Here is a 24,902-nt window from a genome sequence, read left to right on the forward strand (position 1 = left end):
TACTGCATACTGAAACTTTGTGATGCTCTCTGGATCTTTTCTGTTGTTTGTAGATTCCAAAATCTCCAAAAGCATCAAGCCCCCAAAGCTCACTACACAACTCCGGTGTAGCTCTTTTCAACGCCTTATGTCTCCAACAGTCATCGTTACCCACTAAATTTGCAACCTTGTAAGTAAAATCAATAGCAAATGAGAAAAGTCATGTACTTTGGTCTCCCTTTATCTTTTGCACTGATGGAATAATGCTCAGTGTAAATGGACAAAGATAAACAGGAGAGAGGCCTAAGCAGGAAATGCAAGAGGAAGATGCAGTTGACAGGGTTTTAAGTGAACCTGCTTTATATATCTAGCTAAATTTCAGCTCATATGAAACTGAGAGCTTCATAGCTACTTCTGTACAGGTACAGATCTATGTATGAGGGCACTCTAGAACTCTAGAAGGGCTTAATGGCCTTGATCTGCATCAAATGTTGTTTCCACATGCACTCATGATCTGAGGTTTGATCTGTGATGGAACAGTGGTTTAGCCACAGCCATGTGGACTTCCCTACCTGACCTAAGACCTCTTAGGCAACCACAGGACCTGAACTTGTCCTGCCTTTTAACTAACTGGCTTGTCCTCAGACCTTCCTCGTCTCTGTGAACTTGCTTGGTGATCTCAGCTCTTGACCTGACCATCGTTTTGGAGCTTCAGTGGGAGCAGTGGGATAGGCCTTGGCTGAAATAGTCACTGCTTTGCTGGCCTGCAGTACCTTGGCTTTTGCTGCTCCATGAAAGCTGGAACTCAGTATCATGTAAGTTTTAAAAATGCACCGTTGAAGTAATGAATAAATAATTAATGAGAAAACTTATTTTCTGATTGAATAGAATAGTGGCAGGATTTTTTAATAACTTGAAAGTTGAAAATAAAATAGCCATACAAGTATTGAAAGAGCTTTTATTGAAGCATTCTGCTTCTTGCATCTGGAAACTGAAATTTGGCAATGAGGTAATCTAGGGTTTCACCAGGTTCTTTATGCAGTACTATTAATTTATTCAGATATACATTAAACCTTCAAAATTCAGGACTCACGTCCTTGCAAAAGACAGCAGAGCTGCACTACTGAAATCCTTGCTTGTTCCAACTGTAAAAAGAGTACACAATCTGTAATAAACATATGTGCAATTATAACCAAGACATTTGCTTGTTTAGAAGCCTTTTGATTTAAAGATGGCAATTAGTACACTACTGACTGCTCCTAAGAGTCCCACAGGTATAGTATCTGTGAGATAATTAGAGGAAATCAGAAGGCAAACTGATCCATAACGTCCTCACTGAAATTAGCCACTGTGCACACAAAGGTCAATTTTGACTCAAAAACTTAGGAATCCATATTATCTTGTCACTGTACTGTCCTAATATTAGTATTTAAAGGTTTTTACACTTCTATGTACCTGTGTTTGGTTCCACTATGAAAACTGGAATGATTGTCAGCCTGCTCAGAATATGTGTAACATATAGAGCAGACAAACACAAATAGATATCTAATGGCTGAGTAGTACTGTGAATGCTCATGAGACTAAAGCAACTACCTGGACTAATATATCCATTTATTCACTCTTCTACTTGTAAATAGAAAATTTACATGTTGAGTCAATAAAGGAAGAAAACACTGCTTAGAAAATTTGTTCCAAATCTACTCAGTCTTTTACATATTGCAAAGAGAGATGAATATGAAAAGCATAGTTTTGACAACCTAGATAAAAACAAGGTTATATGCAACCCCAAATATGATTTAGCATGGAAGTTTATTACAATTGTAAAAAATGTGCTTTTAAAAAGAAAAACACTGAATATTTAATACTGAAAAATAAGTAGTATGTAGTAGTACGCCTGAGGGCTCTTTTGCTATGTTGAGTGGCTTTAATTTAATTTAGAAAGCCTGTAAAAATGGTATATAGTAAGCACTTTTTTAGTCTTCTACCAACTTTTTGTTATTGTTGTAGAAAGAGAGAAAGCTGTACAACTAATCCTCTTTGGATCCAATGTTAGTAGTTACATCTTGTGTTTGTTTAGCCATAATAACAAGATGAAAAAGGATATTAAATATCTATTTTTATCCCACCATTCTTTATGAGGTAATAGTATCATGCCTCGTTGGTATGATTTAAAGGTCAAATATTTTGACATTTCTGAATTTGAAAATACCTATTGTTATTAATTATCTCACTGCTTCATTCCATATAACTAGTTATTTGAACAATTGCATGTAAGCATCTATATCTAGATTCTTAAATAACGAGATGATATGCATGCCAGTGAAATGCTGTATGTATCCTGATATTGTGCCATGTAACCCTTTGGGCATTTTCCTTTAGATTCATAGTCAGATTTTATTGTAGAGGTGAACTGCATGTATGATTCAAATAGGCTCCAGGCAGATGCTCAGAATTTTCCTGAAAACATATAAAGGCTTCAGGGAAACATCTTCCCTTGGTGATCATAAAAGCACCACTTGCATGTTTCCGTATGGAATATCCTTAGAACTTTGTGAGAATTGAGAAGCAAAGCTGAGTGTTTCTGGTGCCCTAAGAATTTTTGAGATAATAACCACATGGAAAAGGTTCTTAGGCACATAGCAATGTGTTACAAAAGATTGAAGATATCTTACCTTTCTTGAATTCTTGGCTGTGCTTTGATCTGGGTTTCTTCTCATCCATTGTAAGGTCAAGTATTACATTAGGGCTTGATTGAAGTTTCAATAATTCAGAATCATCTGTAATGACAAGTTATAAATATTTTCTGCTAAAAGTATTTAAAAACAAACAAAATATTTCCTATTATTTATAAAGTGACAGTAGTACGTGTTGGGGACAGTAGCATTGCTTAATACGAAACAGCTTGAGATTTAATGGCTACTTTATGGGAGATGTGCTCTATTTGATGAAATTGTACTAAAAAGTTAATCTTATCATCACATCATAACCACTACTAAATAAAAGCTGGTACATTTATTTAAATTTTATTTGAGATAACAGTGATGCTTAGGCTAAAGGTGAGAGAAAGTCCTCTTTAAACAAGTATGTAAACACATAGGTCAATGGAAATATATACAATAATCCTTTCCATCTAGAGCCAAGGCCAATGCAACTGGAAGTGAAACATGTCTTCAGTTGTACTGATGAAGTTCAGTTTTTGTTTTTCAATCAAACTATGCAAATGATCTCCAATTAAATTTAATTATACTCTGTTGTTTTTCTATGTCCTCCCACCGGCTTGTTTGTCCTAAAGTGTTCTGAATTTAAGATTCTGTGATGTGATGTACTTTCGGTTTCTTTCTGTGTCTTTTTTCTCCTCAGTGCTCCCATTGTCCTCTTTGGGGGCAGAAGGTGCATCATACTTTCATATATTCATGTCCTGTGTGTTTCACTTGTCAGTAAACTGTAATAGATGAGGCCTAATTCAGGCCTTCACTGACCTTTCTATCATGTTGCCCCCTAGGTATCAAAGCAATTTCGATGTCCATAAATACATTCTAGTACCAGCATCAACTACACTACACCGTCCTCATAAAATATTACAGTAAAATATTACTATTTTTAAAATGGTCTTTATTTGTTTGATCTCTTTTGCACATTACTTAAACAAGTCTCTTCTATGACTCCTAACTGTATTGCAACAGAAGTTTTATATTCTGATTTTCTCTCTCAGCCTTCTTTTCTTTTCTGCAGGTGCATTACATATTTCAGTCCTTAATAATATTTCCCCTTGTCTACCCATCTGCTTATTTTAGCTGCTTCTTCCTCTCTGCTGGATTCTGTACAGACTTCCCATCCCCCTGTCCACTCCTTTAAACTCTCCCCCATAGCTCTGTCTATCCTCTCAGTCGGTGCATTTGTGACCCTTCTGTTCAGATGGAACCCATCCCACCTATATAGGCTCCATCTGTTCAAAAATGTCCCACAAACCTAAAAGGGGACGGAGGAAGTTCTCCTCTACAGAATTGACGTCACTAGATGGAATTCTCCTGGGGTTCTGGCCCCGGAGAATCGGTAGCATTTACAAATAATAAAAAGGCTTCTTGCTGAAAGGAATTCCTGTGAATAATATTGCTGCAGTACCTACCTATTTTCTTGTATACTTCTCAGGACCTGATCCAAAGCCTAACTCATTGGGGATTTTCCACTGATCTCAGTGGACTTTGGATCAAATCTTCATTTCACAAATATATGACTCAAAGGACAGGTTTCAAAACTAACACTTTCTGCCAAGATAAGGGTGTTTAATAACTTCCAAGCAATTTTCTTTACTTAGAAATATGGCAGCTAAGAAAATAAAATATACTTATTTGGGAAACTACTATTAACAATATCTCTATGTATGCTTGGACTTGCTGAAATTGAACATTGCAAATACGATGCAACCTTTTGTCAGTGGAGTGATTTTTTTGGTCATGCTCCAAATGTTGCTCAATATCTGCAATATGTAAAGTATTAAAATCTCCTTGTGATCTGCTCCAAGGGACAAGAAAGGCTGGAAGCAGATAAAAAAAAAAACACTCCCTGCTTTCAGCATTGGTAAAATTTCTCATTTCAGGACACTCACTTCATAGCCTAAGGAGAAAAGTTGTATTAGTCTACTGCATGAAGTAAATCTTTTGCAGTTCAAAATAAATAAGGACTGAAAATGAAACCTAGATTTATATATCTCACTGTACAAACATTAAAATGTAGAGGAAAGGTTGACTTTAATTCTTGGCAGTTATTACTCTACTGAGTCGCTGAGATGGGCTTTAAAATTGCTAAAAGACAAGAACCAGAACTGCTCTATACTTTATTTTTGAATAAGGTTCCTTGCAATGATGGTCTCTCCCAGCTTTTTGCAAGGTACAGTAGCTGCAGCTTTGTTTATCTGGCCCCTACACAATATTGTCAGGATGCATTTCCATTTTCCAAGTGACTGCTGCCACTGTGCCACAATCTGTGCTCATTTCTCGAGCAGCTAAACCCTTTGACACTGTGGTTTTTAATTAAAATTACATTAAACTTAATCAGCCAGAAAGAGGCTGCTGTAGAAGGCAGGTTTGATTGCAACCTGCAAAGGGCGCTGGGGCTGCCAACTCGCTAAAGATGTGCCGGCAGATGCCAAGCTGCTTGTGTGAGCCCCATGGTCACAAAAATGCTATGAGAGGTCAGTTCTGTCTTCACTTTTCTGTAGCACTGTCACTAAACTATAATGCGCGATAACTCTCGATAAAGCTCAAGGAAGAGAAACACGTTGCTAATAGAGTCAATGTGCTTTTATTAATTTCTCGTGTAACGGAGTCACAGAAAAGGTGTATTTGACAAACGCAGTTATTTGGAGAAACATGCAAATGATAGTACCACAGGTCTACCTGCATGTTTAAGAATCAAAACATGCCAAGGGGTAATGAGACTGGGCCTTGTGATTAAATTGTCCCTCACATGCTCATGGTTTTCCTTTGAGTTTATTATTTATTCTTGTTTGGCTTTGGATTGAGTGCTCAGTGAATGAGTAGGCATAAGAGTGTTGGACTGTCAATACCTTGTACAGCTAAGACCAATTTAACTACATTAATGAATAGTTTGTGTCTTAAAATTGGCAATAAAAGTTAAAGTAGAGCCTTGAATTAGCATTCATAAACTTTTTAAACATTCTTGGATAACAGCCCAAAGTAACTACAGTGTCTCTTGAGGTTAGTAAGATACCGGTATCTTCCAAACACGTGAGGGGTCACTGAATGGAAATTATGTGTAACAATATCATTATTTACATTATTTTAATAGTTAAGCAAATTAAATAATCTCTCTCAGTGACTTTCCCTTTCTATGCCCATTGTTTTGATCTGAACAAATTCACAGACAAACTGGAGAACTTCCAGCTTACTCAGTCTGCCTCAAATATGAACTGGACGTCTAATGCAGCAGATCTTTTCAGAAAACCACTTCACATCTTCTTGAGTTCTGAATTTTATAATAATACCAAAAAGGCAAGGCAGTTATAACAGTCATCTCTCATGCTGTGCAGTCTGAAGAGATCTTAATGCTTTGAAAGTCCTTTTGCATTCTATGCAGTAAGATAAAGAAAAAACAAACACATGAGTCTTTTGTCTTCTCTCGTACATTAAATAAATCCCAGGCTCCTGAAAGATCCTGGGCAACATTCGAGTGTTTAACTCCATTTTGTATTTCCTCATGTGGGCTATTTCATCCTTCTACCTATGAATAGTAGATGATTCTTGAATCACTTGATTATCACTATTATTATTATTTTCTGTGAGAATTTGAATTCGCTTTATGTATTCAGGGGAACAAACAAGCTGAGATTTGATGATAATACAGGATGAACAGAATAGAATTCCCTGTGTACAGTTTTCAGTTGTGTATGCCTGGAAATCTGTTTATTGAAACCTGGAAAATCAGGAACGAACTTGGCAAAGTAGTAAGAGAAATGAAGAAATGACAGATAGAAGATGTAAATAAACTTCAAAAAGTTTGGTGGACTTATAAATTGCGAAGAAAGACACTTGAGGAGAAAAGAGAGAGAACATTATGAAAGGTTCCACAGTGAGTAAAGTGAGATTGAAAAGTTAACTTCTGACTACAAAATCAGACATATTAAATACAGAGGAAAATGGTGACTGCTGTGTTAACATCTATTCTAAACACTATCAGAAAATAAACACATTAACACCTATAAATCTGGAATAGCACTAATTAAGTCAATGGAATCAGGCCGTGCTAAGAGAAAAAGGAATGTTTTTTTTCTTCATTTATTTGGGGAAAGAAAACTAATGAACAAAGCATCTCATGCTTGCTTATTACATTCGGTTTAGGAAACATTAAAATATATCATGAAAAAATTAAACTTGTGTGATAAACAAAAGCACAAAATGAAAATAAGAAACAGTTTTTAAAATTTGGACTTCTTTTTCTGAATGCCGAGATTCCAGAAAAAGCAAGGAATTAAGATATAATTATTTTATCATATTACATGTGAAGTGACATTTAACTCTTTTCTTCCTCCTTAATCATATATTTTTCTCTTTATTTTCTAATCTCTGCATTATCCTTACATACAGAGTTCTAAATATTTTGAGTATTTCTTTTGTGCCTCGTAAGCATCTCCATTATTCATGCAGCTCCATGTTTACTAAGGGACTGAACTTCAGCCTTGAAATGGAGTATGAAATGCACCACAGAACAAACCTCCATCTTAAATGTTCGGTCTAAATTGATATTACTGGTAAACAGATACCAAGCATTTAGAAGTCTTACCAAATAGTATTTTCTCACTTTCTCAGCTAGATCTTGCTATGCATCAGGTGTGTCCAGTGCAGAGCAAAACGCATGGCAGGAAACAGTGTTATTCCATATGTGGAGCTTGGCCAGTTCCTTAAAAGGATTACACAGCGTGATGTCCACTGTTAGTAGGGATCAGACCCAGCAGTCAAGTGCTTCTTTCTAGTACAATGTTCTTAACATGAAAGGATAAAAAAAGCTAAGGAAATATTCTTTCACTTTTTATATCATCTTTATGTTACTTCCTATGTTACAAAGTCTATAGTAAAGCTGAGGATTATACTCTTTACTGATCACCCACACACCTTCATTCTGAATAGTAAAGTATGTTACTTACATGAAGAAATAATGGGTAGTTTCACGTAAAGTAGAAATACTATCTCCTGAATTGTCTTTGTATTGTACTTTATCAGAAATTAAAGCTAGCCTATGTTGAGTCTTTCTAAATAATCTTCCCTGAATGAATCCTCTGGGATATAATCTCAGTTGAATTCACACTGCAGTTTTTGTCTTGTAGATCACTGATGGTCTTTCACACCTCCCAGATGCCTTGTTTCAGGCAAAGCGAACTATACAGTTTGAGCCTTTTCCATAAGATTTGGTTGAAGTGGGTCAACAGATTCAGGGGAGGGAGAGAAATGCACATATTCCCTGGGAAACCGTGACAGTCTTGTCTGCTCCGAAAAAAAGGCTAAAAGAAAGATGTAAAAAAAAAAAACAAAACCAGATCCGAAAGTTCCTACTTCATCTATTTGATGGCAGTTGTGAGTTTGTGTTAAAAAAATTCAAAGAAGTGATGGACAAAGAGCTCTATAGTGAGAGCACGATACAGTACAGGCATAGAGATTTCACTGGCATCTGCATGAGCACACACATCACTACCCACAGGAGTAATGAGCAAGTTCAGAATGATGTGCACTACATGATGGGATAAAGATGGCATACACAGGAAAGTGGAATTTGATATGAGGAATTTCTACCTCTTGTATAACTGGGAAATCTCAAAGGTGTGATTGAATGAAGGCAAGAGTGATGTTTACAAAAATGATGGCTTCTCAAACTAATGTGTAGGGAACGCTGCCAGGAATGGTTCATGTCTATATCTAGTTAACCAAAGACCAGGCAGTAGGAGCAAATTAGAGTTGAGCCCCTAGGGATCAAGTACCCATAATCTGATTAAATTTATTATAATGCAGAAACCAAAACCGATTAAAACAAATATAAAAAATATGACTTCCGACTGACCTGCTCTGACGTCTCACAGAAGAAAGAGACCTTGGAAGTGAATGCCCATTGGGGAAGGCAAGACACAGCCCTCAGGCAACTCTGGAGTTCAGAGTACGCAAGACAAACCGAGACAAACCAAACTGATTCTTCTTAAATCTCGACATTTCAAAATGGGAGTGCCTTTATTCCTCCTAGAAAATACCCGCTGTTACAGTTGTTTCAGTTACATTTAAAGCAGTGGTATATTTTAGAATTTAATGACCAGGTCAATATGATTATTGATTCTTAGCAATCTAAAGACATGAGATGTACCCTTTTTAGAGATTAAAAGCAACCTGGATACTGATATGCTATCATTCATTTGCATCTTCAGCATGTTTCTGAGTCAACCACGTCTAGCACCTGTATGGCAGGAAACTACATATCTCATCAATCTACACTTGTAAGGTGCAACATTGTAAATGAAAACAGTGAAATAGTAGCAAAAATGTTGCCTTGTAAGTGGGACATCCAGTTTTTATTTGGTACATACACAGCTTTTTGCATTCTTTAGACCATCATGTATCTCTGAAATAAGTAGTGGTGGCAACTCAGCTGCTGTTGGTGAGCTCTCACATGTGGATATCCACCTGCAATGCTTCTTTCCCATTTCCAGGCAGACTAAAACTTTTTTTAAGTGTCAATACTGAGCTACAAGAAACCAAAATGAACACAGGCAGGAAACTGGACAATACGGAGACTCTCTAGTGTTTGGCCAAGCACTCAAATCTCAATTTGTCAATGTACAGAGAAGACTTCAGGTTCATGCTGCCTTTTAGTTTGGGTCATACAGTACATACAGGCCTGCAATATATTCAACTGGAATATAACCAAGGGACCTCTTTTAGAATATCCCCTGCTAGATTGCCACTTAGTATTTGTAGATCAGGTTGCAGTCATACAGTGTGGATGCTGGAGACAGTGGTGGGTGCACAGAATTATGTTGCTCCAGTCTGAGTTAATATAGTGTAGGATGTTCAACGAAGGAGTGAATGATGCTTTGAAAGAAGGAGAAGTTTAAATACAGTATATATTATACAATTGATGATGTTCACTGCTATGTAATGCAGTCACTGATTCACTGCTCAAATCTCTCTTTCTCTCCCCTACATTTTTGATGTTCCTTTTTAAGAGACAGTGCTATATTCACTACTGTACCAGATTTTCAAGTTCAAAGACAATGTGCAGAGCCCATGATGTCTCACGACTGCAAATCTCAGGGGGATCCCTGCCTTTTAACTCAGCTTTTTGGATTTACCCAAGAACCAGCACGTGGCTCTCTGAAATAGTTCAGATGGGGAGTGTTGGTTTTGGTATGCCTGTGTAACACATCTCACATTTGAGATTCAACTATATATCTTGTAAGTTGCTGTTTTCTATGTTTATAAGTCTTGATGTTATCCTACAAAAAAAAACCTCCGAAATTATGAAAGTGAGATATTTTCTCCCTATATCTCCCCTGTTGCAAACAAAACGATCTTCAATTTTATACTCACTCCCAACACTATGTTATTATTTATGATGCTACAAGTTTATATTATTTCCCTAAAGGTAATTTCTGGACAGCTTAGGATAAGAAACAATCAGTTTGTAAATTTTCATTAATGTAATAATAGGAGGTGCCTCAAGGCAATTGAAATGTTTTCTGTTGGCCAAATACACGCTATTTGTAAGATGCCTTCCATGAACATGAGAACTAGTCATGATGCAATACATGATGCAATTCTCTATCAGTGAAGACAAAGTGAAGTAGTAAAATGACTACTTTGTCAAATGATTACAGCTTCCACATGGGTGAGTTTGCCATCAATGAATCTTCTGACTGCTATCAGATGAGTGATGAAATTAGTGAAATTAGACGAGAGGTAAAGTCCTATGTAATGTAAGTACAAAGAAGATTCTAGTTTCTGCTAAGCAGTTGCTACCTCTCAGAATGGACAATTTTGACTTCAAATATCTCTCAGGACAGCAAAAGTGAAATCTTTAATATCTTTTTCTGCTCACATAGATTGGTACAGAACCTTCCACTGTTGGTTATTTTTGTTTGTTTGACCAGAGGACAAGCACTGATTAAGAATAAAACAGAACTTCTCTGCCTATAAATTAATGACTAAGATGCCACAGAAAAAATAATGTACAAAAATTAAACTTGTAGAGGACTGGATTTTTTTATTTTTTATTTTTTTATTTTTTAAATGAAGTCCCACTTGTTATTCATAAATTTATCCCCACTTGACTTAACAGCTTTACCATTTCTCCACAAATTTAGTAATATTTATGATACAAGTGTGAGAAGGAAATAAGCTGGAGTTTTCTCAGAAAATATATTTACTCTTTAGGAAACAATCTGGATAGAAGAGATCTAATAAAACAACAACAAATATCTACTTGATTTCAAAGAAAAATCCTTCAGATTTTATTTTTCTTCACCTTACATTGTTATAATTTATTTCTTGACTGCTCTTTTGATTTATTGTATTTCTTCACGTGCTTTTAAGCCAGAGCTGCTGTACACTTGCAATTTAGTGTCTAACCTTTAAATGCCCAGAGACATCTTAGCAACCAACAAAGGAACACCGATCTGGACCTATAACTGTACTCCATACGTCACGGCTGATTAGGAAGCATGAGGATCTATCCTATCAGACATGTCCCTGGCAGCACTGGGTCATTGCACTCAAAGGGTTAACTGATGGCATTTAATATACTTATCTGGAGGTAAAGAGTTTCAAGGCTGAAAAATACTTCCCCTCGTATTACCACTTGGTCAATTAGCAACCTTTAGGCCAGAGCTATGTGTTCATATTCGCTTGTTATCCTGTCAGGACTCTTTACTCATTCACCAGTAATGGAGTCCTGTGACTAAAACCCTTTTTGGCCAGGGTAGCTGAAAGACCAGCTTCTGATCCCTCACAGAAACTCTCCTACCGGCAATAAAACAGCAGTTATATCACAACTGCTCAAATGGCAAATGTGAAGTGACTGCTCAAGTATAAGATGCTGCCTGAAAAAAAGAAGATGGGGGTAGCTCATTTGACAGAGCTGTTCACACTTCTTCTGCACAGCTGAGAGACATTAGCTTGATTTCCCAAGATTGGTGTGTTTTCCAGCACGGTGAGTTAGAAAACCTAGCAGCCTCTGAGAGAAGCTGAGTCTGATCATACATGTTTCAAAGCCCAGGCACAAAAAGGCATTCCAAAAAAAAAAAAAAAAAAAAAAAAACCAAACAAAAACCCTCATAAAAAGCTGAATATTTTTTGCAAGGTCAATAGTTCAATTAAAGTAAAGCAAAACTGAAAAAAGACTTTTGTGAATTGTCTCTTTCCACAGTACTACTCTACCTAGCTCAGAGTTCCTCAATTTGTACTCAATTGGGCAAAATATCTCCTTTTTTTTTTCTTTTTTTTTTTCTTTTTTTCAAAAAAACCATCCAAGCTTATTTATGTTAACACAGGTTGGAGATGACCTTTAACAACAATCTGGTTCACCAAATTTGATAATAAAGGAAAAGCAGAACAGGTTTTTTTTAGCTTTGATTGATAAAATGCCTGTATTTTATACTGAAATAATCACCTGGAAGACTCATAATCAATACTGTTAGTTATTCAGGAGATTCCTTTATCCACAGTAGTTATTACTTCTAAAATATCAAGTCATTTAGATACATAAACATAGATTGAGGTTTTTGTCGTGGATAGTACTTGTTTTAACTTACAGAGGAAATACATTTTAAAAGCCTCCATTCTATCAGTCACACGTAATGAACATTCCTGGAGAAGAGGATGGATAAGTAGATCACGTTTTAAATTTTTTTTTAGTATCAGAACTATCTCAAAATGAGTTATGTATTACAGTACATGTATTTATTATATTATATGTGGTTACAATAATATCAACCTCCTTCAATGAAAGTAGAAACAACAGAAGCAATTTCTTCAGAAAAGATGGAAATCTGTTGATTTTTTAGTTTGATTTTAGGATGTGAAAACTTGTGGCCTGATTTTTATTCAATATTACTGGTAAACTTGAACTCCTAAAATGTACATTGAAGTCAACAATTTATCTATAGTTTGAATTATTTTTTCAAGCTCTTATCTCTTGAAGCTACTCATACAATGACAGTTCAGTATGTATTATGTATAAAAGGTAATGCCATTGAAGCTGAAAAGCTCTCTAGGTGTATTTTGAGTTGTTGGCTGTGTGTCTGACTGGGGCTAAATAGAACTTTTTAGTTCTGTTTAGACAGTCAATCCTCTGATTCAGACTCTGCTACGAAATGCAGCTGTCTGGGTTTGGAGGTGGAGTGATTGTGGCTTTTATTTTGTTCTTTCCTTTGGAGATATCTTCACTAATGGCTGCTGTACAAATATAGATATGTGAGAGGCTTGAGGAACTTCTGAAATTTATGTGGGAGCCTAACTAGGCATTTTTCAAGAGCTATAACAGCACCTTTGCATTCCTCCTGAGATCAGCTCTGCTTATTGACTATAACGATATTTTGAAATTCTTTGGACAAGTAAAAGCTCTGATAATTTCATGAAACTTTGAATTCAGAGCATGATATATATATATATATCAGAGAGCTTCACATTTTTGCAACTTCTTGTTTTCTTGTGAACAGCAACAAAAAAAGATAGAATCCTTTATACATATATGCATGATCCATCAAACTACCTAACATCTGCAAGAAGATGATTATAGTTTTGAATTTAAATTCACAGGGACTGTCTCAGCACAAGAATCCTTATCATATAGATCTCCACAGAATGTACAAAAAGAAGTGTATATTTGAGAACAGAATATTCTGGATGTCAATCTAAAACCAAAGAAAAATCTCCCTATGTTGTAATTGGTATAATGGCAATTCAGTTTTGTGATAACACCTTGTAAAAGCTCTTCCAAAATATGATTTTGTTGTGTTCAGGCATGTGCTTAATCTTAAGCAAATTAATATTTATAATATTATATAATATAATAATATAAACTAGCAGAATTATACAAGTGCTTAAGACTAGATCTTAAGGTCTGGGCCATAGGACACCAGTTAAAGCACCACACTGACAAAGTGAGTGATGGGCGTAGAGATAATTACATACCAACAGAAAATAAAGGTATGTAAAACCTTCCATTTCTTATTGATGATATCCTGTGCTGTTCAGTATTCAAAAATGCACTTGTGGCTGCAGAGTCCCCCAGGAGGATTTTAGTGTCCTTTTGAAACAAAGCCTGCTGTAGCGTACAACCAAACTTGTGTTGACCCAGTAACTACTGACCATTTTGAATAATTTTGATCTCAACACTTCTGATAGTTCAAAGGGAAATATCTGCCATTAGTAAATATGAGCATGATTAACTAAAACCCATAAGTAAAGCAGACTTCCAAAAGGTTTTGTCATCATGATTTTATAGATTTCAATAGAGCTCATTATCTCACCTCACAAGAGTGAAGGAATGAAGTAGAAGTGAAAGAGAAGGAAGGGACAGTGGTTTGCACATAAGTACTACCTTCTAGATGCAGATCCAGAATGGAGCTGCTTCCAGATTTATGTTGCTTTAACAATCATTACTAGCTTGTCATTTTATATTCTGAAAAGTTTGTAATAATATCAAGCTGTATTTATTTTAAAATCTTTAGCTTACTTGTCTTTTTAGCTATAATGATGGTTTTATAATTTTACTGTGAATAAATGACAAAATAGTAATTATAAAAGAATAAGATTAGCCAAGTTAATGCAAGACAGAGGTAGATTACATCCAGACAGTCAAATTTAAGCATCAGCATACTAAGTAAAGAGATGATGCTGGTATAATCTCCCTCTTTGCTGTAAATTAAGAGACAAAATTCTCAACATAAAAGTTTATCCTATTTGAGACAGCAGCAATGGAGGAAAAAAAAAAAAGACACTAAATTTTTCAGAAAAGCACTTTCCCATTTTTCTGCCAACAGAGATGCATGTGATCCCAAATCCTCAATCACCAAAATGCCAAGGTGTGTTCATTGTAATGCACATCTCACTGCTTTACTCACATTTGTTTCAATTTATGTTAAATATAATCAGTAATAATTAGTCCCTTATTATTTGATTTGGACTTAGAAAAACTGACATTGTAGATCAATTAAAATACAATGCCTATGTTCTATGTTTCTTTACAAGTAAGATATGTTTTTAAGGCAGACTAACACAGAAGGCACTGGCCAACAAAAGATTTCCCCACGAACCTTCCAAGCTTCTTAAGAAGAAAACAGCAGCTGATTAGATGTAAAAATTGTAATTCTACTGGAGTGTTTTAAAGCACGTGTATGCAAGATGTGCAAGAAAAAGCTATGAAGTGTCAGTATGAGACCCATACTTAAATGCACTTCCAGCTCTTGTTTAAAAGTGTTTGTCCCAGTGAGAAATTCCGCGGCAAATGCCAAAATGAAAAGAAGAATAACAACAGTGATCACAGCTGGAAGTAAGTTTGAAAAAGAAATAACAATGAAAAATCTACTCTCTAAATCGATACAACTGATAATGTAGGCCCATACTTTTTTCATATTGACTGAAAGCTTGGAGGATGCTGACCTAGGTCTGAACCCACTGCCATGCCATCTATCTGTATCATGTGCTCTTAAAACTAATTGGTTGATGGACTTGCGCATGGAGGCGTGAAAAACTTTGTAATGCTCAGTCACAGCAGGATAAGACCAGGAGAAGATATTAACAGGGACTGAAGAGGAAGATAACATGGAAACATGAGAGAAGTAATGCATGTCCTTGTAGACATAAAGGACTAGGAAGACTAAGTAAGAGCCACTTTTCAGTGTCAAGAAACAATCCTCACAGATATTTCCCAGTTTTGTCAAAACCAGGCTATGTTTTTTTTATTTATTACGTGCAGTAGAGAACACAGTAACAGTTTTATACGACAAAGATTAATGCATTATAAACACCTAGCATGCAGGCCCTTTTCCTTTAATTTTTCATTTGAATTTCCATTTTTTTCATATTAACTGAAAACGGATGAGAAATTTTAGACCTTCAAAAAAGAACCAACGTTTTATATTTTACCACGATTTTCACATTTAAGAGCAACAACTGTACTAAATTGTTTGCTGTTAGTTAATTTTAGCGTGCGCTCAAACTTATTACAAAATAAAAGCTTTTTAACTGTTGGCTGCTCTTACAATTAGTTCTTCCATTACTACAATTCCTCTTGTTCATTTGAGGTGTTAAGAAGGAAGTGGAATTCTGTAGTTAATTCATTTTTTTTTCAGAGAGAATCACGGAATAGAAACATTTTGTAAAATTTTATGCCATAAAAGAAACCATTATTTCTACAACCAGACACTTGAGGACTTGTATCATACAGCTGACAAGTTTCGTGTGTGGTTCAACAAGCTAACATTAACTTTTTCTATAGAAGCATTTGAATAATATCTTCAGTTGGCTAAATGACTTTTCAACCCTGTTAAGCCATCACTTGTTTTCCAAAATTGCATTTGCCATGTGGTTGTCAGCCTGCTATAGAAATATGATAAAATATGCATGACATAACCGATACAAAACACTGAAGTGTGCCTTCTCAGTGACTGTGTATCAGGTGCATCAAACCTGTGCATCGACCCCTTGTTCTTTTTTGCCAACAAAACCAAAAGTTAGAGAATTTGGTTGCTGACACAACGAATATTACTCTGAAAGACAGCCCAATTCACACCGGTGACGATGATTTTTGACAACAGTTTTCTGCTTGGCTCACCGGAGCTTTCAATAACCAGCAAAGTTCTGTCCACGTGTAAGATGCAGATTTTGGAGTGCCTGTTCACTGTTGAGATCCTCAGATACCTCATCTGTGCCTAATCAAGACAGAGTATATACTTTTGAGCTTCCTCCTCTAGTACAAACTTTTCAAAATGAAGGTTGTATTTTTTAACCTTCCTGAAAGCAATGCTGCCTCTCTGGAATCCAAGAAGGTAAGCACAGCGGACATTAGTCATCTGCACGCTGCTTAACATCCTGATGGAAGGTGAATGGACGCAGTGGTAAAAACTATGAAGAGAACAGAATACATCAGTATGAGTATAATTGACTTTCACCAGCACTGTAGAAGATAAGGATGGAGAAACCTTTGCAAATGTTGTTTGAGTGTAAAATACAATCAGTCACTGAAATTAAAAGTGTTTGCAGTCACCTTACCACAGTAAAACATGTGGTCTCAGTACTGGATCATTATATGTATGACAGTACAATATATGCTACTTTAAGAAGATAGACATGAAGCACTTTGGAAACTGTAAAAATAATTAAAATCTGTAGTGCTTTTCTTTTTTTAACATTTATTTTTAAAGAATGTGTAAGAACTCTGAGCTAGAAGATTCTAAAAAGTCTTAAAAAAAGAAGTCAGTAAGGGTGAAATCTAGTGGCATTTTCCCATAAATTTCAAAGCCTCTCCTAAGAATAGTGAATACAGAAGTTCTGGCAGTGCTGAATATGAACAGCACAAGTGCAAGCACTATGGGCAGGGGCATCACTGAAAACAAAATTCTGTAAGGTATGCAGATGGATACTGATGTTCCAGCTGATAACCATACTGCGCGTGTATTGTGGGAACAGCTACTCCCACCATAAATTATCCTTGCTAAGATAAGGGCTGTTTCTCTTCCATTTGATAAATTACAACGTTAAGTCCACTAAGCATCGTGTGTATCGAGTACTTGCACAGTGCAGCAGTGAGCCCTGAGGGTTTGAGGAATTGCTGTCCAAATCTCACAACACACAATTTAAAGCAGTATAAAGGAGGAGGTGAAACGTTAAATATTTAAAATAGTAGAGGTGCTAGAAGGCAAATATTTTTCAGTTATTATTGGTAAAGTGACTGTTTTAATACTCGCAAAGCTGACGCTCAGGAGGGAGGGAGACAGGCATCCAAGTGGGTAGAGTAGAAGACTTTAAAGTCTTCCCTCTGACTCAACCATTTCAAGTTTGCAAGGCAATTTTTTTTAACACCACAATTCTGCTGGCAGCCATTTCAACAGCTTGTCTTTGGCTGTAAGAAAGACAGCTTCTCTTTCCATGGGATCAAAATATAAAAAAAGAACAACCTACAGGCTGTAAAAATACAGCTAATAAAGGGCATCATTAAATCAAAACAGAAACCAATTGCCAGAAAGTTGGAGACCCTTCTTTCCCCAGTGTCAAAGAAGGAATTCCCTCTGAATTTTGTAGTTTAGTGCACTACTAGAAAAATGCAGTCTTTCAAACAAGGTGGAAAAAAAACCAAAATATTTATATGCAGCATTTTGTCTCACTTATTTTGTCAAATGAATAGGGTGTTGCTCAGATTTTTGGCTTTTGAAATGCACTTCAGTAACACAATCATTATTAGCTGCAGAATAGTTTAAGATATTTTATTTGTAGTTTTTCTTTCCTATGAAGCCACAAGATGAAAATTCCACTTCTTTTCATCCAACCACCTCAGTGTTGTGATTTTAATAGCAATATGGTACTGCTAACTCAGACCAGTATGCAGAGATTTAATTTCACAGTATCAATCATAGCTTTCCAAACAAGGAAATACATCTAGGCTACCAATATCCACGTAATTTGATATGCTGACACATATTTGTTTTGTATCTCAGTAATGTCTCATTTCATACCTCATTGCCATAGGCTACAAACAACTCTTACTCTTTGAAACATCATACATAATTAATACACAGTAAATTTTAAAAGAGAAAGTTCTTCAGACCCATTGAACAGAGCATTTCTTTCATTTTCTGTCCTAAAGTGTTGTGTAATGTTGGATGTTGGTGTGAATCACTCCGTTTTCAAAGTTTTGGGTGGTCACTGAAAATATGCTGTGCCAAAATGATTATATTCTTAGACCCTTTGGCAGTATAAGCACAAAACTTCAGCTACACGTTGGTCTAATTTACGCTATGATTCACTGGCTGCAAGTGCAACTCACATCCTTTATAACTGTATACTTACTTTTGGCTCTGTGGTGTTTATAAACTTGCAGACAAAACAATTTAAAAAATTTAAAAATGTATTTTAAAGTATAAAATAATTTTAGTAAACTTTTTTTTTTTTAAACACTTGTGGACAAACATAGAATAATATACTGGAAAGATACTTTATAATTATTTAGTGCCATATATAGCAAATACATCTCCTGGCATCTTCAGCCAAATATCATTCAGAAAATATTTCCTATTATCCTTGTTTCTGTTTCATTTACTAGAAATGCTGCGTAGCTGTTCACATCATACCTTAGGTCCAACAGCATTGTGTATATGAGTGCTGTTTGTTTTCACAAATGATGTTTACTCACATGATTCTTCACAGTGCCAGCAGCATAGTTGGCTAAAAGAAGTAAAACAGTCCTAAATCTGAATACCTCATCCCATCCAACTTTTATCAGAAGGAAAGACTCAACACAATGATGATGAAAGTTTTGTGGCACCACCAGAAAGAGACCTGTTGAGTCTTCCCCTTTGCTTGGCTTTTCCACCTCAAGTTTTAGCTTTTTTCCTTCATTTTTTTTCTTATTTCTACTTTAGCTCTCAATCTGAATGCTGATAAAGCAGCATTTGTTGCAACAGTTTAGCATTAGCTGAAATGTGAAATGTTCTACAGTTTAGATCCTTTTACTAAATAGAATTATAATCAAGTGGACTCATCTTTGAATGCAATTTTATGAATGTAATTCACAACATATCTTGATTGTCTTTATCACTTACACAATGAATCTGTTCCAGTATACCACTGTAAACGTGTTGCATCATCAAGATAAAGAAAAAACTGGCTAGTGATCTCACATCTTTTTGTATTTTATGGATATGCCTATGAGCTCATGGTTATCGCGTTCAAACTCACAGTGCCACAATGCCAAATGGCTAAAGACAATTGTGTCCATATTGCTATCCCATATTCACTTACAACTGTACAACTGATGCCTGTTGTATTCAATGCACCTTAAAAAGCTTGCTAGGCTCAGAAGTTATCTCTACTGCTTTTTCATTCAGCAATGAGAGGCCTCTCCAGGACTGAACATAGAGAGATTCTTATGACGCCTTGTGGTCTTCCAGCAAACTCCATGAGAATCTCAGCTTCAGACTGACTGGCACCTCAGCTCCAGTTTGACTCAGTTGGGACAGAACTTCCTACACAGTTGTGTAGCTGACAGAACTGATGCAGTCTATATGATGTAAGAGGCTTCAGGGCCATTTAGCTCCTCTGCCTTGAAGTCAACACCCCTGGAATTACAGAACCCAGTATTTCTTTGGTCTTCACTCTGATCTTGCTAGGTCTAGGTCCCAGCAAGGAGGTTGCTTCCACATTTGTCCAAACCTAGATAGATTGCATTAGCAATGGCTTTTTAAAGCACCTGCATAAACTTGCTTTAGGAGAAAAATCAGTATGTGTTACTGAGATCGCATCATCCTCACACATGCCTAGGTATGTGATGACACATATATCTCTGGATCCTGCTAAAGATAAAGACAGTGACATAAGTAATCAGGATTCAGCAAAGATTAGCTCAGGTGCCAAACCACAGGTATGTAGTGTCACTTTGCATGGCCTTTGCCATGTTAAATAAGTCTGCAGTGGGTGTCTTGAAAACGTTGTGAGAGAGAAGTTCTGGATGTCATTGGTAGAACAGTTGCTATTAAATAAGCATGAGCTTGGTAGGTGGCAGAAACCTGATCTGATCCCTAGATACCTACTTCTTTAAGTAGTAACATTGAGAACTAACTGGGTACTGGGTAATGACAGGCAGGGGAGATTCAGGCTGGACATGAGGAAGTATTACTTTTCAGAAAGGGTGGTCAGGCACTGGAATGGACTGCCCAGGGAGGTGGTGGAGTCACCGAGCCTGGGGGTGTTCAAGGAAAGACTGGATGTTGTGTTGAGGGACATGGTTTAGTAGGAGCTATTGGGAATAGGTGAACGGTTGGACTGGGTGATCTTTTAGGTCTTTTCCAAACTTAGTGATTCTATGATTCTATGATTCTATGACAGTGAGAAAAGGGGGGAAGCAATACATAGTTGTTGCATGGTATAAAGGCTAACTTCAGTCTTCTGCTATCCTTTTCAAAACTGAGCTGAGAAGGAGCCAGATAACACCTGTGCTAAGTTTTCTTATCAAATTCCACAGCAGGGCCAAAAATGTATGCCAACATGGGGAGTCCAGTCACTAGCTGTTGACCAAAAGGCTTAGCACCACTTATACTTCTTTGCACATGAAAGATATACTATACTACTTGCTTGCAAAAGCTCTTCAACTGTCAAAACAAAATTATTCTGTTTTAGTAGAAGCTCTGAAGGTAGAAGACCCTTCAGGAGAGTTTGGGAAAGAGATTCCCCATCCCCCAAATCTGCTGCCACGTGAAAGTACCATGGTGGGATCTGGACGCTGCATTGCCTGCTCGCCTCATCCTACTTTACCTCAGGCTCACATTCTGAAAATACCAAGTCATTTCCACAGCTCAGTGAAGTTCACTGCCTGACTGGTTTCAGAGCAGAGGTATTTTATGAGTCATCTGCCTATCAAATGGGGAGGTCACTGTATTGAGGCAGAAGAAGGGACATCTTCTGAGATAGGGCTGAGAGGGCCAATGACAGAACAGCATCTTCAAGTTTTCAGTGAACAGTAAGAGACTGGACAACTATCGCATATGCTATGCATTTCCATTCTAAACTTTCTTGTCTGGGAGCCAGTTGTTTTGCATCAAATCAAAGGCTGAACATGAGCTGCCAGTGGATTCTTCTGGGGTTTGGAATCAAAGATGTGACCTTGCAGTCTGAATCATCACGACAGCACAGAGTGCGGTATTAAGTCTAGTTAGGTTCTTACTCTCAAAGAACTTCTGTTTATTTCCATGACAAGGTTCCCTTAGCCCATGGTATCCAATCTTTTGGCTTGCTTGGGCTGCACTGAGTGAAGAATTGTGGTGGGCTGCATATGAAGTATATAATATAGTGCATGTATACAACCAACATGTTTTAAATATCTATTTACTATTATAATTCTAAAAAGAAAAAAAAAAGCAATGAAAACATAGAACTAGTGGGATATCTTACCTTGTTTTTGTGAAAATAATACATCAGTTTGGTTCAGTGGAAGAGGCTGCAACGGTTAATGAGCTTTCAAGGTGTTCATCAGAGATTTTTGATGAAACTTTACTCTTCCTCTGATTCATCCTTGAAAACAGTTGTTCACAAATGTACGTACTGCCAAAAGGTGATGACATGAACAAGGTGTGATTGTGAAGTGAGGGGTGTTTGATAAGAGAGGGCTTATAAAAGTCTAGTTAAAGAGACAGCATCAAATTTTTCTTCGAGTTGAACATCTGATTGCAACTCTATACATTTCATTTGAAAATTTGCAGGTCATGTGTTTCTATCAACTGAAAAAGGAGTCGTGAATATACAAAAAAAAAAAAAAAAAAGACTTTTTTCAGTATTATTGAAGTCTATCCTTAAATTCTTTTATGAAAACGCAAAGCATGGCTGCATATTTGTCACTGTTCACAGGACTGTTTACCCAGTGTATCAAAATGCATACAATTATTCGCCATTAGCACTGCACTTCATGCTCCTCGTGTCCTGATCTCAGCTCAGACCATGCTGGTTGTACACTCCTGTGTGGTTGTTGTGAGTGATGGGGGTGCACTCAGAGCTGGTCAGAATGACTGGCAGAGCAGAGCCGCAGTGCGGGCAGCCTGCAGGCCAAGGGTTGGACATGCTTGTTTTATCCATTTCCAGAACCAAAGAACCAAACCAAGCTTCCACCATGGTCACTTTTGTCACGCAACCATTCAATTATACATTATCATTTTTGTTGCAAACACATTGAAGAAATAGTTGGCCATTCTGGTTTAGACAACAATTTTGACATGCATTTCAATACCACACATACTGCGTATTTTCTAGAAGAACTACTACTGAAAATTTATTATAATGCATATAATTTAATGTAATTAATACAGATAGTGGTTAACTGGAAAAAAGGGGTGGGAGTAGAAAGAACAATTTAAAAGAACAGTGAAAAAAGTGTTTTGATTGATTTTACCTGTCACCAAACTTGCACTTGAGGTGACTGCTGATTCAATTAACACAAATTCATAATATTAGATAATAATGGACCCACCATATCCTGGCACTCATTTTCTTATATGAGTATTCTATTCCCTAGACAACTGTGCTATTAAAATACTCTTGATTCTTAATAGTAATTCATAAATTATTTTAAAGATGTTTATGCTAAGTACTACTGTTCTCCACTAATTATAGCAGAGAATCAGGTTCTGCACTGCTTTTGAGTTTTCTCTTTGTGACAAGTATGGATTGCTTGCTGCCACTATGTTCCATGAGTATTATTGTCAAATATTTATTTAAAGCCAATTCAATATATCTTTTAATTAGTTTTTCAAGACGTCATCATTTCAGTATTAAATGGTGGGAAACCAAAAACATCACAAAGTTCCAGTTAACAAGAGCTCCACAAAGTTCCAGTCAACAGGAAGCTTTCCAGCGGTCACAAGAAGTGCTTGTTTTCAGTAAGCAGTCAGGCAAGGTGCATATAGTAACAAAATAAAGGATCTCTGACATGCTAAGAAGCAGAATTCAGTTTACTAATTCACATGAGCAGGGTCACGCTGACATTACAACATATTAACAATTCACCCGGAAATACAAGAAAATTGTTGGCTCACACAAACTTCACTTAATTCATTTCATATTTGTCTGTTACTTATTCAGCGGAATTTGTCCAAGTCTCTCAGGTATCCCTAATGGTCCCTTGAAGTTGTGAAATTAGGAAATCCTGTGCATTCACGTATCGGCCATACACCATTTCCAATTAAGGGATATATTTTGCTGGACTGGGCCTTTGTCTATGAAAAAGTAGTCAAATGTGCTTAAACTTGTATCACTGCTGGCATCACTCCTACTAGTATTAGTCTCAAGACTTGTTTCTCCTGAGCATGCAAAATGAAATTAATCCTGCAGGTGAAGACAATTACTTAGAGTGCCAATGACTTGGAATATAATGAAAGCAACACAGAGGGGACAAGGAAATACCAGTTTCCCAAATTACCAAGGTAAAAGGTTAGCATTACAAAACACACTCTAGAAAAGACAAAACCTAATGAAGCTGTTCTGAGTTCTGTATTGGTATTCACAATATAACACCGACGGATCCTGAACAGGACTATTTAAAGAGGCTAAAGAGGTTCTGTATTGGTATTCACAATATAACACCGACGGATCCTGAACAGGACTATTTAAAGAGGCTAAAATACAGTAGAATTATAAATCTCACTAAGATTAATAAACAAAAGGCGTAAGAAATGCAATCTCATTTCCTCTTACTTTCTCTTCTGCAGAGAAAAACAGAAATAATGATCCAAAATGTCTGCTTTTTCCTTATTTGGGTGAATTTCCAAATGAGCACAGGCTGGAAACCCAAGGGAGAAGCCTTTTCAAAACTTATAGCCACTGGGTTGCAATAATGCAAGACATGGATGGCACTGCTTTACTGATGTAGGCAGGCAATTGAGGAGGGCTGCTGTGAGTAGAATCTCTTATGACGAACGTGGGAAGGGTTTTGATGAGGTGAGTAAAGATGGCTATACCTATATTTGGCACTTGTAAGTAGGTAAATGTCAATATGAAGGAGATCTTTAATGCAAAATCAGAGATAAGTAATTTGTTATGTAGAATTATTCCATCCAAAGTTTATACAAAGCTAAAATCAAAAGAAAACTACTATTGCTGCAATGACCAGTCATTTCTGTCTACTTTTTTGAAATGCAATTGAAATGGCAATAATGATAAAAATAGAAGATATTATTTGTTCTTTCTTAGTTGATACTGGAAGCCATAAGAAAGTAAGTTGAGTATCTTTGCATATAAGCTTTGAATGACTGTGAATATGAGGAAGACAATACAAGAGCGTTTGCTGACTCTCTTTTAGTGACACAGCTGTCTAACAACAAAGCAATGCCTTTTTATTTATTTGACATGTTGGCCTGGTTTATACCAGGTACAAATAATTTGCTCACAGTGATGACGGAAGTGAATGAAATGTGATATGACACAATACATACAAATAAGACAACAAATGCCACAGTGAATAGATCAGAATTCTATACCTGTTTTTAATCAGCAGATGAAACTTACAAGAAAGCATGTTTCAAGTTCACTGAGAAATGTTCAGGTAATTGGTTACATGTGTATTTCAGAATATTTTTATTTCACAACTCATAGCATGTTTCCACCCTACAAGTCTCAACTAATATACTAAAAGAACATAATTATCTTTACTGAAGAAAAAAATGTATAGGC

At 36.4% G+C, this 24,902-nt stretch overlaps 1 long non-coding RNA gene across 1 annotated transcript in view; it reads right to left on the bottom strand.

The window, feature by feature from the left end:
* Window positions 1–2,647: 2,647 nt before the first annotated feature.
* The window catches only part of LOC125695765 (uncharacterized), a 46,406-nt gene continuing 24,151 nt past the window's right edge, over window positions 2,648–24,902 (bottom strand). The window contains exon 3 of the long non-coding RNA XR_007378054.1: window positions 2,648–2,756. This is a non-coding gene — a long non-coding RNA (uncharacterized LOC125695765). The remainder of the gene's footprint in view (window positions 2,757–24,902) is intronic.

This window comes from Lagopus muta, chromosome 7, assembly GCF_023343835.1.
Source record: "Lagopus muta isolate bLagMut1 chromosome 7, bLagMut1 primary, whole genome shotgun sequence".
In the NCBI taxonomy this organism is placed as follows: Eukaryota; Metazoa; Chordata; class Aves; order Galliformes; family Phasianidae; genus Lagopus; species Lagopus muta.